The sequence below is a fragment of the Bison bison genome, unplaced genomic scaffold, assembly GCF_000754665.1.
Source record: "Bison bison bison isolate TAMUID 2011002044 unplaced genomic scaffold, Bison_UMD1.0 scf7180017864465, whole genome shotgun sequence".
Taxonomy (NCBI): Eukaryota; Metazoa; Chordata; class Mammalia; order Artiodactyla; family Bovidae; genus Bison; species Bison bison.
The window spans coordinates 6,548,144-6,561,266 of NW_011495026.1; positions in this window are offsets into that span (position 1 = coordinate 6,548,144).

Below are 13,123 nucleotides of genomic sequence, written 5' to 3' on the forward strand. Positions count from 1 at the left end.
AGGAGTTGGTGATGGACAGGGAGTCCTGGTGTGCTGCGATTCATGGGGTCGCAAAGAGTCGGACACGACTGAGTGACTGATCTGATCTGATCTGATGTGATCCATCATCATGGTTGACTACAAAGATGTGAAATCCTTTTATGAATGAACCATGGATATGGAGATCCAACTGTAATATACTTGGATTTTCCACTATACAGAGAAATGGCATCTCTTTCTTATTTAGCTGTCTTGTTTTAGCATCAATTGTAGTATGATACTAGCAATAGTGAGGTAGTTTTAGGATTGGTTTCTTCTGCTGTTCTTGGTAGTCAGTCCACTCCAATTATCCTGTGAGGAATATCATTGAAATGATATTCTTTGATCAATCACTCAGACACTAGAGAGTGAATTATGATATTTAAGGAATAACTTGTCTCTATAAAAGTTTTGTTTGTTTCACATTCTTAGAAGCAAGTCTCTTTAAGTGTTCAATTTCTATGAACCTCCTTGGAAAGACTTAATAGATTTTTATCATTTCCTTAAAATCAATCTATGTAAACTTGGATTAAAATGTGTAGTGGATTTTCTTTTCTTCTTCCTTTATTCTCTTGATTTTTGAAATCATTGGGAAAAAAAATAGAAAACTAAAATGTAATCTCTTCTGCAGTTTTTGTGTTGACACTGAAAATTTGGCCAGAAATGATTCTGCTTTAAACATTCAAGAGTGTGTGTCTGTTTTCAATATGAACTGAAACGTTAGGGAAAACATTTTAAACTTACACAGCCTTAAATGGTGCTGCTTGCCAGCAACTCCTAGCAGCTGCAGAACCCACTAATGAAAACTGGGACTGCTCTTTACAGAGACGGCTATGAAGTATCTTTACAAATAGAAAAGAGAGACGAGCATAATTAACAAACTGTACAGTGAAATAATGGCATATTTTTGTGACTTTCATTTTTTTCCATCTACACGGATGGAGAGAAAGTGAGTTAATTTTGCATCCTTCAAAACGATGCGTGGCAGAGATGAGTCACCTCTCACTCACGTCACTCACACTCAAACGTATTCCAGTTTAGAGCTGGCAAGAGGTTGAAGGAGATTTTAAAGTCAGGGTAGCCAAAGCTGAGAAAGCAGTTGTTTTTGTGGGATTACACAGAATTGATCAGAGTGGGACATTACATTACATTGCAATACATTGCAGTGCTTTGGATTTGAGCCTAGAAAAGGCTTTTAAGTGAACATTTATTTGTTCTGCTACCCTTGAATATATAACTCAACTTCTTTAACTAGAAAAACGTATTAGTCAGTAGTAGTCAAAGTCACTAAGTTGTGTCTGACTCTTGCGACCCCATGGACTGCAGCCTGCAAGGTTCCTCTGTCCATAAAGATTCTCCAGGCAAGAATACTGGAGTGGGTTGCCATTTCCTTCTCCAAGAAAAACATATTAACAAAGGACAATAATAAAAATTTATCTTTTAGAGGAATTGTGTATATTCATCAGAGTGGAGGCTGCAGGGCAAGGGTCAGAATGAACATAATAAAAATATGAGGGTGATGATGATCCACATTTCTTCCAGTTCGCACATCTCCACAGGGACCTAGTGGTGGATCTGTCCTACCTGATTATTGAAGCTAACAAACAGTAAATCCTTGGGCGTTTTCACAATGAGACTGACAAGGAAAACTTAGGAAATAAGGTAGCAGAGTTTGTGTCTAATTGTAATATCAACTGTGAACTTTTAATTCTAGAAAATAAATTATTTTGAGGCTTCTTAAAATAAATTAATTCATATTTTTATATCTTCTCTCTTGGGAGAAAAATACTTTCTCAAATCAGATAAAAAAGGTCTAGTTATGTTTGTTATCTGTGTGTTTATGTTTGGAATAAGCTATAACTATTTGTATCTCTGTTTCAAAAGGATTCTCTGTTAGAACATTTACATGGCTCTGGAATTAAGTGTGTTTCTGGAAAAGGATTGGTTATAAGATATCTTTCTAAAACCAAGAACCCACAAAAGGCATTTCTTTGCTATTAAATGACAATTTAAAAAGTAGATAATCCTTAAGAGCGACAGTTTGGGGCTTTCCTGACATGAAATACTTTGAAAATAGAAATATAGTGTTTTGTTAATGTTTTGGCTGCATATTTTAAAATCTCCTTCTAAGGAGAAGGTATTTATATATATTTTTTCTTACCATAGAAACTGTACCTTTAGCAACTTTTTATAGATTCTATTGCTATTCTTTTAAATAAAAATAAAGTTGTAGTTGTAATACTTACCTGAAAGCTTTTGTGTCCTTCATTCTCCCTGAATAGGCCATCCAAAGCAATCTCAGCTTCCTAGGGAGGAGGCCTTCGTTTCCTTCCTGACCCCTCAGGCCATAGTTATGTGCCCTTCTTTGCACATGGAGTACTACAGCTTGTATCAAAGTAGCAAGACTATTAATATTTATTGGAATTTTTTCAAAATAAATTAAACACTGGCAAGAACTATTTGTGTTGTGGGGAGAGAGGTAGTCAGTTGAATTTTAGACGTTTTATTTATAGTCATTTTTAAAATTAAAGTGTCCATTGGTTAGTTGAACATCCAGGACAGCACACCACATGTAGGACTTACGATAACGATGTTGAACCGTTGTATCAGGGCTGTGTGAAGAGGTATAGCTACGGAGGTGGATGGCAGAGGTGTTGGGCCTGAGCCAGTGGCCACAGTGAGAAGCCTAGAGGGCAGAGCTGAGGAAAATAAGAAACCTGCAGGAGGAGCAGGAGGAGAAGGGGACGACAGAGGATGAGATGGCTGGATGGCATCACTGACTCAATGGACATGAGTTTGGGTAAACTCCAGGAGTTGGGGATGGACAGGGAGGCTTGGCGTGCTGCAGTTCATGGGGTCTCAAAGAGTCGAACACAACTGAGTGACTGAACTGAACTGGACTGAACTGTTACATTCATATCTCTCTTTTTTAAGTCTTTCACTTAATTTGGATGAACTGTTCTTTGGACCAAGTGATACATTTCAAATGCAAGTGCTACATACTAGAATTTTTAACAGGCATGTGACTATATTATAATTTAAATTTTGGCAAGCATCACCTTAAAGCGAAATACTTGATTTGTTCGCAATAATTATTTCAAATGAGCATTTTACTGATAATAGTTTTTGTAATATTCTAAGGGTTATTTTAATTAATATCCAGCACTAATAACTTGTTTCCAGAATAGAGGTTTGAAATATTGGCAATTAAAAGAAAATAATTCAAAATTGTAAACATTTATTAGACTTTATTGAGTGTGCTGTATTTAACTATAAGAAACACACTCCTAGATAACTAAATTGTTTTGTTATGACTGTTGTTAAATATCTAAAGATTAATTCTATACAACTATCCAAAGACTACTCAATTTATACAGCAAATTTATACTCCAAAATGTTGCATTTTAATCAGAAATAATAATGATTTCATGAATTTACAATAGAGATATAACTGATCAAAGTCATAGTTTAATATATAAGGTATTATGCTTACCCAGGAAAAGGACAGGGGGAAGGGATAGTTAGAGAGTGTGCAATAGATGGGTACACACTACTATATTTAAAATGGAAAAACAACAAGCACCTACTATATAGCACACGAAATTCTGCTCAGTGTTATGTGACAAGTCTGGATGGGAGGTGAGGTAGGGGTAGAATGGATACATGTATATGTATGGCTGAGTCCCTTCACTGTTCACCTGAAACTATCACAACATTTTTAACTGACTATTCAGTTCAGTTCAGTTCAGTCACTTAGTCGTGTCCGACTCTTTGCGACCCCGTGAATCTCAGCACGCCAGGCCTCCCTGTCCATCACCAACTCCCGGAGATTGCACAAACTCATGTCCATTGTCTCGGTGATGCCATCCAGCCATCTCATCCTCTGTCATCCCCTTCTCCTCCTGCCCCCAATCTCTCCCAGCATCAGAGTCTTTTCCAAGAGTCAACTCTTCGCATGAGGTGGCCAAAGTACTGGAGTTTCAGCTTTAGCATCATTCCTTCCAAAGAAATCCCAGGGCTGATCTCCTTCAGAATGGACTGGTTGGACCTCCTTGCAGTCCAAGAGACTCTCAAGAGTCTTCTCCAACACCACAGTTCAAAAGCATCAATTCTTTGGTGCTCAGCTTTCTTCACCATCCAACTTTCACATCCATACATGACCACTGGAAAAACCATAGCCTTGACTAGACGGACCTTTGTTGGCAAAGTAATGTCTCTGCTTTGGAATATCTAGGTTGGTCATAACTTTCCTTCCAAGGAGTAAGTGTCTTTTAATTTCATGGCTGCAATCACCATCTGCAGTGGTTTTGAGCCCCCAAAAATAAAATCTGACACTGTTTCCACTGTTTCCCCATCTATTTCCCAAGAAGTGATGGGATGGGATCCCATGATCTTAGTTTTCTGAATGTTGAGTTTTAAGCCAACTTTTTCACTCTCCACTTTCTTTTTCATCAAGAGGCTTTTTAGTTCTTCTTCACTTTCTGCCTTAAGGGTGGTGTCATCTGCATGTCTGAGGTTATTGATATTTCTCCCAGCAATCTTGATTCCAACTTGTGCTTCTTTCAGACCAGCATTTCTCATGATGTACTCGGCATGTAAGTTAAATAAGCAGGGTGACAATATACAGCCTTGACATACTCCTTTTCCTATTTGGAACCAGTCTGTTGTCCCATATCCAAACTGTTGCTTCCTGACCTATATATAGGTTTCTTAAGAGGCAGGTCAGGTAGTATGGTATTCCCATCTCTTTCAGAATTTTCCACAGTTTATTGTGATCCACACAGTCAAAGGCTTTGGCATAGTCAATAAAACAGAAATAGATGTTTTTCTGGAACTCTCTTGCATTTTCAATGATCCAATGGATGCTGGCAATTTGATCTCTGGTTCCTCTGCCTTTTCTAAAACCAGCTTGAACATCTGGAAGTTCACGGTTCACGTATTGCTGAAGCCTGGCTTGGAGAATTGTAAGCATTACTTTGCTAGTGTGTGAAATGAGTGCAATTGTGCGGTAGTTTGAGCATTCTTTGGCATTGCCTTTCTTTGGGATTGGAATGAAAAGTGACCTTTTCCAGTCCTGTGGCCACTGCTGAGTTTTCCAAATTTGCTGGCATATTTAGTGCAGCACTTTCACAGCACCATCTTTGGGGATTTGAAATAGCTCTACGGGAATTCCATCACCTCCACTAGCTTTGTTTACAGTGATGCTTCCTAAGGCCTACTTGACTTCACATTCCAGGATGTCTGGCTCTAGGTCAGTGATCACACCATCGTGATTATCTGGGTCATGAAGATCTTTTTTGTACAGTTCTCCCACGTATTCTTGCCATCTCTTCTTAATATCTTCTGCTTCTTTTAGGTCCATACGATTTCTGTCCTTTATTGAGCCCATCTTTGCATGAAATGTTCCCTTGCTATCTCTAATTTTCTTGAAGAGATCTCTAGTCTTTCCCATTCTGTTGTTTTCCTTTATTTCTTTGCATTGATCACTGAGAAAGGCTTTCTTATCCTCCTTGCTATTCTTTGGAACTCTGCATTCAGATGCTTATATCTTTCCTTTTCTCCTTTGCTTTTCGCTTCTCTTCTTTTCACAGCTATTTTGGCTATCAGTTCAGTTCAGTTCAGTTACTCAGTCATGTGCAATTCTTTGCGACTCCATGAATCTCAGCACGCCAGGCCTCCCTGTCCATCACCATCTCCTGGAGTTCATTCAAACTCACGTCCGAGTCAGTGATGCCATCCAGCCATCTCATCCTCTGTCGTCCCCTTCTCCTCCCACCCCCAAGCACTCCCAGCATCAGAGTCTTTTCCAATGAGTCAACTCTTCGCATGAGGTGGCCAAAGTTCAGCTTTAGCATCATTCCTTCCAAAGAAATCCCAGGGCTGATCTCCTTCAGAATGGACTGGTTGGATCTCCTTGCAGTCCAAGGGACTCTCAAGATTCTTTTCCAACACCACAGTTCAAAAGCATCGGTTCTTCGGCTTTCAGCCTTCTTCACAGTCCAACTCTCACATCCATACATGACCACAGGAAAAACCATAGCCTTGACTAGACGGACCTTTGTAGGTAATGTAATGTCTCTGCTTTTCAATATGCTATGTAGGTTGGTCATAACTTTTCTTCCAAGAAGTAAGCCTCTTTTAATTTCATGGCTGCAATCACCATCTGCAGTGATTTGGGAGCCCAAAAAATTATGTCTGAAACTGTTTCCACTGTTTGCCATCTATTTGCCATGAAGTGATGGGATGGGATCCCATGATCTTGGTTTTCTGAATGTTGAGCTTTAAGCCAACTTTTTCACTCTCCACTTTCACTTTCATCAAGAGGCTTTTTAGTCCCTCTTCACTTTCTGCCATAAGGGTGGTGTCATCTGCATATCTTAGGTTATTGGTATTTCTCCTGGCAATCTTGATTCCAGCTTGTGCTTCTTCCAGATGGGTGTTTCTCATTTTGGCTATACCCCACTACAAAATAAAAAGGTAAAAAAAATAGCTCAGGTAACTTAATAAATGAGCATAATAAGATAATTATATTAGAATGATAAAATATTATATAAGTAATAATTTTATAACATAAATATAAAAAATTCAAATGATACTAGAATATGGAATGCTGTGTTATTTTCTAAAATCATGGTTTTGTTTCCTTTTTCCTTCCTTTCACTTCCATTCCTAAAATCCTTATAGAATTTCTAGCTCTGTCTAAGCACAGGTATTCTAGAAGAGAGAAGAAGGATCATATACTTCCTTTAGACTGAGTAAAGAAGCATGGTAGTATCACCAATGTCCTGTTGTTTGATGGAAAAGAAGGTAGTTTCCTGGCATCATTTCCAGGAAGTAGACTGTGCTATATCAGTGTAATATAAACTGTTGATAAATATAATGATGTCAATATGTTGTGGTTTTTTTTTTTTTCTGAATCCAATATGGATTTCTTATTTTCATGTCATAATCCTATGCTCAATTATTTCTGTTTTTCTTGCATATCACCTCCCTTCTCTAAGCCTTATATTCAATTATAATGCTATCTCTAGTTCAACCAGATGCTTCCCAGGTGGTGCTAGTGGTAGAGTGTGAAAGTGAAAGTTGCTCAGTGGTGTCCAACTCTTTGGGACCCCATGGACTGTAGAGTCCATGGAATTCTCAAGGCCAGAATACTGGAATGGGTAGCCTTTCCTTTCTCCAGGGGACCTTCCCTGGGATTGAACCCAGGTCTTCAACATTGCCGCTGCTGCTAAGTCACTTCAGTTGTGTCCGACTCTGTGGGACCCCATAGAGGGCAGCCCACCAGGCTCCCCTGCCCCTGGGATTCTCTAGGCAAGAACACTGGAGTGGGTTGCCATTTCCTTCTCCAATGCATGAAAGTGAAAAGTGAAAGTGAAGTCGCTCAGTCCTGTCTGACTCTTAGCGATCCCATGGACTGCAGCCTACCAGGCTCCTCCATCCATGGGACTTTCCAGGCAAGAGGACTGGAGTGGGGTGCCATTGCCTTCTCCCTCCCACATTGCAGGCGAATTCTTTACTAGCTGAGCCACAAGGGAAGCAAGGCACTATACAAAGACTAAGGAGCGGGTGGTTCCCCAATTGTCGGAATGATCCTCCCACTCATTATCATGTGTAATGACCCTTCAATGGTAAAAGAACCCTCCTACAAATGCTGGAGATTTAATGAGACAAGGGTTCCATCTCTGGGTCAGGAAGATCCCTGGTGGACGGCATGGCAAACCACTTTGGTATTCTTACCCAGACAATCCATGGACAGAGGAGCCTAGCATGCTACAGTCCATGGGGTTGCAAAGAGTTGGACCTGTTTGAAGTGACTTACCAGGCATGTGCTGCTGCTGCAACCAATATTAATTAATCAATAATTCAAACATCTCAAGTCACCTTTTGTCATTCTACTTTCTTTTTAGACTTCAACATCAACTTTAGTCAAAATAAATTGTTTTTGGAAAAAGAAGACTATATTTAATATCTCAAGATTCAGTTCAGTTCAGTCTCTCAGTCGTGTCTAACTCTTTGTGACCCCATGGTCTGCAGCACACCAGGTTTCCCTGTATATTACCAACTCCCAGAGCTTGCTCAAACTCATGTCCATCAAGTCAATGATGCCATGCAACCACCCCATCCTTTGTCATCCCCTTCTCTTCTTGCTTTCTATCTTTCCCAGAATCAGGTTTTTCTCCAGTGAGTCAATTCTTCACATCAGGTGGCAAAAGTATTCAGCTTCAGCCTAAGTCCTTCCAATGAATATTCAGGACTGATTTCCTCCAGGGATGTTTGATCTCAAGATTAGCAAATAAAATAAAGAATATTTTGAATAAATACATTTGAAGGAAATTCAGAAATAGCATTGTGCCCTTGTAAATTGTGTGCTTTGTAAATGATGCTTTCAAAAAAAATTTTCTCTTGTTTTCTTGCTTAATTTGAAGAAATGACTCTAATGTTAAGAATTTCAAGCTAAGTTAAGGAAAAAGTCAATTATATAATCAGATAAAAAAGAAGGAATTTTCTGGGAATGGCTGGTTTTAATTGCCTCAAAATGCAATGTAAATATCAATGATGTTTTTAGATTGAAATTTATTAAAAGACCAAGAAACTCAGATTTCTACTCCAAATGATAATTATACCTTTCTCTTTTTCAACTCTCAGAAAGATAGACTATGTGCACCTGAATTTAAATTTTAAAGGATTCTGAATTCTATTTGTAATCTCCAGTGACCAAAAAGGGCTTCCCTGGTGGTTCAGATGGTAAAGAATCTGCCTGCAATGCAGGAGACCTGGGTTTGATCCCTGGTCAGGAAGTTCCCCTGGAGAAGGGAATGGCAACCCACTCCAATAGTCTTGCCTGGAGAATTCCATGAGCAGAGGACCCTTAGTGGGATACAGTCAATGGGGTTGCAAAGAGTTGGGCACAACTAAGCAACTAATTTACACACGCACACAATGATCAAAATTGTTCTTTTAATAACTTTAGATTTTTCTCATCAATTTCTTCCTTTTTTATTCTTAATAGCATCAACTCTTCAGGTTCTGACATACTTAACTTCTCAATATCCTATTCAATAATCTATATTTATTGATATCTTTATTGTATTTTTCTCTTTTTTCCAATAAAAATTCCTGACTAATCATCTGTTTTCTCCCTGTCACATTATCCTGATCTCAAACATGAGCATATATTTTTTATTTCCCCATTCCAGTTTAACTACTTTTTTATTGAAGCCATTACATTGTTCCTCTTTGGTTGAAACCCAAAGTCTCTTTTTTAATGCTTTGCAATCACTTTCTTATGTTTTAGGCTCTTCATCATGCTCTTCCTAGTACACCTTTTGCCTGATATCTGTCTTATAATTCCATGGACATTAGGTACACAGTTTATTTGTCCTGATTTTTGAAACTCATCATATTCTCCCAGTCATGAACTGTGCTTCAATTTACTATACCCTTCTTTGGGCAAGTCAATGGGTGCAAAGCCGTATCAAAGATGGTTCTTGTTCTCAGTTTATTACAGTTTAGTGATGAAAGTGAAAAACCATGTAAGAAAATATAAATACTAATATAAGGCAACAAATAAAGTCTCAGTGAATGGATTGATTTGTGGATTAAAGTGCTTTTCTCCTTCAAAAATATTTTATTGGTATATAGTTGATTTATGATGTGTTAGTTTCAGGTGTACAGCAAAGTGAATCAGTTATACATAGACATATATCCAATCTTTTTTAGGTTATTTTCCTATATAGGCCATTACAGAGTATTGAGTAGAGTTCCTTGTGCTATACAGTAGGTCCTTATTAGGTTATCTGTTTTTTATACACAGCAGTGTGTATATGTCAGTTTCAATTTCCCAATTTATCTCTTCCTCCCACTTTCTTCTGGGTAACTGTAAGTTTGTTTTCTACATCTGTGACTCTCTGTTTTGTAAATAAGTTCATTTGTATTATTTTTTTATATTCCATATATAAGCAATATTATATATTTGTCTTTCCTTTTTTTTTTTTTTTGTATTAATGAAACTTTGACAGGCAGTTTGGTGGCCTTTTGCAATTTAGTAAAGATGTTCACTCTCTACATTTTTTCTGTTATTAAATCTTTCCATGGAGTCTTGTAAAAAGGACCCAACTGAAATATCTAGGTAAATTCTGCTTATAGAGAAGCGATCATCCTGAAACTATGAAAGGATTAGCATGATTCCTGTGACTATGGATCTTTGCCACCAAATATTGTTTGTGATCAAGGCATTTGTGTATTTGAGCAGTGGCCATTAAGAACCCAAACTGTTATTTCAGTGTTTTGAATAACAGAGTGCCAGCTTTCTTGGTGGCATTTTAAAAATAATTTCTTAAGGTGCTCTAGAGAAAGGCACACCCACAAATACTTGAGTTAAAAATATATTGTAGTAGCCTATTTTTTAATTCTATAAAAGGAAAGAAGACTTTTAATTCTCCCTTAGAAATATTATTCCCAACAAGCATTCTCCTCCGCCATCATTTTTATTTAACAAAATAAAAAAATTGTAGGATTTCAGAGTTGGGACTCACCAGGAAGGTAATTTTACTGAAATTTATTGTTCTGATACAAAATAAAAATAAGGAAGAAAAATAGGATATTTGAATATATGACTTAAAAATGTCAGGGAAGAGATTGTTTTATGAGCAGAACTTGGATAGTCACAAGCTGAGATGCAGATCAGGAGAAGGTCGATCAGGCAGAGTCCTGGCAACAAGCAGAGGGAGGTTTGAACCAAAGCGCACATGAATTGGATAGTAAATCTGAGGAAAACACTTCCAAACAGTGTTCCAAGCGCTAGACTTAGAAGATGATCATCAGGGCCAAAATGTGAGTGTGTGTGTCCAGGGAGGGGTGGCCAAATAATCCTGGATTAAAAAAATTGGAGTGTTGTTCTCCACCAGAACCTCTCAGAGACTTTAATATGCTTGCGTGGAAATGCAAAGAAATGTTTATTGTGTACTGACGACACTTCTTTTTTTCTTTCTCTAAAGCAAATTTTAAAATCCATCACAGAGCAAAACAAAACTCAAGAGATGTTTCATTCATGACACAGGACAATACTTTTATAGAAACATTTTCCCCAGTGCCTCTCATGAAGCCCAGCAGGCTGGTTGGCCCCAGTTCCTGTCTTCTCTCCCAGAATCTATAATTCTCCACCTCAAATCCACTGGTTGCTGCTGGCTCTGTTTTTTTTTCCTACCCTTCTCTCTCACCCTTTCCAAACTTTACCACCAGTAAGACTTGATTTTTAGTTCTTAAATCAGTTGAATAGCTTCTGGATGTGCTCAATGCTCCAATCCCATTGTTTCAACCATCACAAGATTCAGACTTTTTTTTTTTAACTAAAGGCTGACTTCTTCTTAGCTAGTTAGAGAAAGAGGGAAAAAAAAACTTTATTTATTTATTAATTTAAAATATATATATATTATATAATGCATGCATGCTAAGTCGCTTCAGTCATGTCTGACTCTTTGTAACCCTATAGACTGTAGCCCGCCAAGCTCCTGTGTCCATGGGATTCTCCAGGCAAAAATACTGGAGTGGGTTGCCATGTCCTCCTTCAGGGGATCTTCCCGATCCAGAGATTGAACCTGCATCTCTTATGTCTTGTGCTTTGGTAGGCAGGTTCTTTACCATGAGCGCCACCTGGTAAACCTACCCTATCCATACATAAACCAAAAGGTAGCTGTTACATGTTTATTAATATTCAGCAAAGAAGACTTAAAACAAGGGATTCAATTCAGTTCAATTCAGTCACTCATTCATGTCCTACTCCTTGTGACCCCATGGACTGCAGCACCCCAGGCTTCCCTGTCCTTCACCAACTCCCAGAATTTACTCAAACTTATGTCCATTGAGTCGGTGATGCCATCCAACCATCTCATCCTTGGCCATCCCCTTTTCCTCCCACCTTCAATCTTTCCCAGCATCAGGGTCTTTTCTAGTGAGTCAGTTCTTCACATCAGGAGGCCAAAGTACCGGAGTTTCAGCTTCAGCGTCAATCCTTCCAATGAATATTCAGGACTGATTTCCTTTAGGATGGACTGGTGGGATCTCCTTGCAGTCCAAGGGACTCTCAATAGTCTTCTCCAACACCACAGTTGAAAAACATGAAACTGGAGCCTATTATACAGAGTGAAGTAAGCCAGAAAGAAAAACACCAATACAGTATACTAATGCATATATATGGAATTTAGAAAGATGGTAACGATAACCCTGTATGTGAGACAGCAAAAGAGACATAGATGTATAGAACAGTCTTTTGGACTCTGTGGGAGAGGGAGAGGGTGGGATGATTTGGGAGAATTGCATTGAAACATGTATAATATCATATAAGAAATGAATCTCCAGTCCAGGTTCGATGCATGATACAGGATGCTTGGGGCTGGTGCACTGGCATGACCCAGAGGGATGATACGGGGAGGGAGGTGGGAGGGGGGTTCAGGATGGGGAACACATGTACACCCGTGGCAGATTCATATTGATGTATGGCAAAACCAATACAATATTGTAAAGTAATTAGCCTCCAATTAAAATAAATAAATTTAAACTTAAAAAAAGAAGAAAAACATCATTTCTTTGGCACTCAGTTTTCTTTATACTCCAACTCTAACATCCATACATGACCACTGGAAAAACAAGAGCTTTGACTAGACAGACCTTTGTTGGCAAAGTAGTGTCTCTGCTTTTTAATATGCTATCTAGGTTGGTCATAACTTTTCTTCCAAGGAGCAAGTGTGTTTTAATTTCATGGCTGCAGTCACCATCTGCAGGGATTTTGGAGCCCCTCAAAATAAAGTCTTTCTGTTTCCATTGTTTCCCTATCTATTTGCCATGAAGTGATGGGACCAGATGCCATATCTTAGTTTTCTGAATGCTGAGTTTTAAGCCAACTTTTTCACTCTCCTCTTTCACTTTCATCAAGAGGCTTTTTGGTTCCTCTTCACTTTCTGCCATAAGGGTGGTATCATCTGCATACCTGAGATTATTGATATTTCTCCCAATAATCTTGATTCCAGCTTGTGCTTCATCCAGTCCAGCATTTCTCATGATGTACTCTGCATATAAGTTAAATAAGCAGGGTGACAATATATAG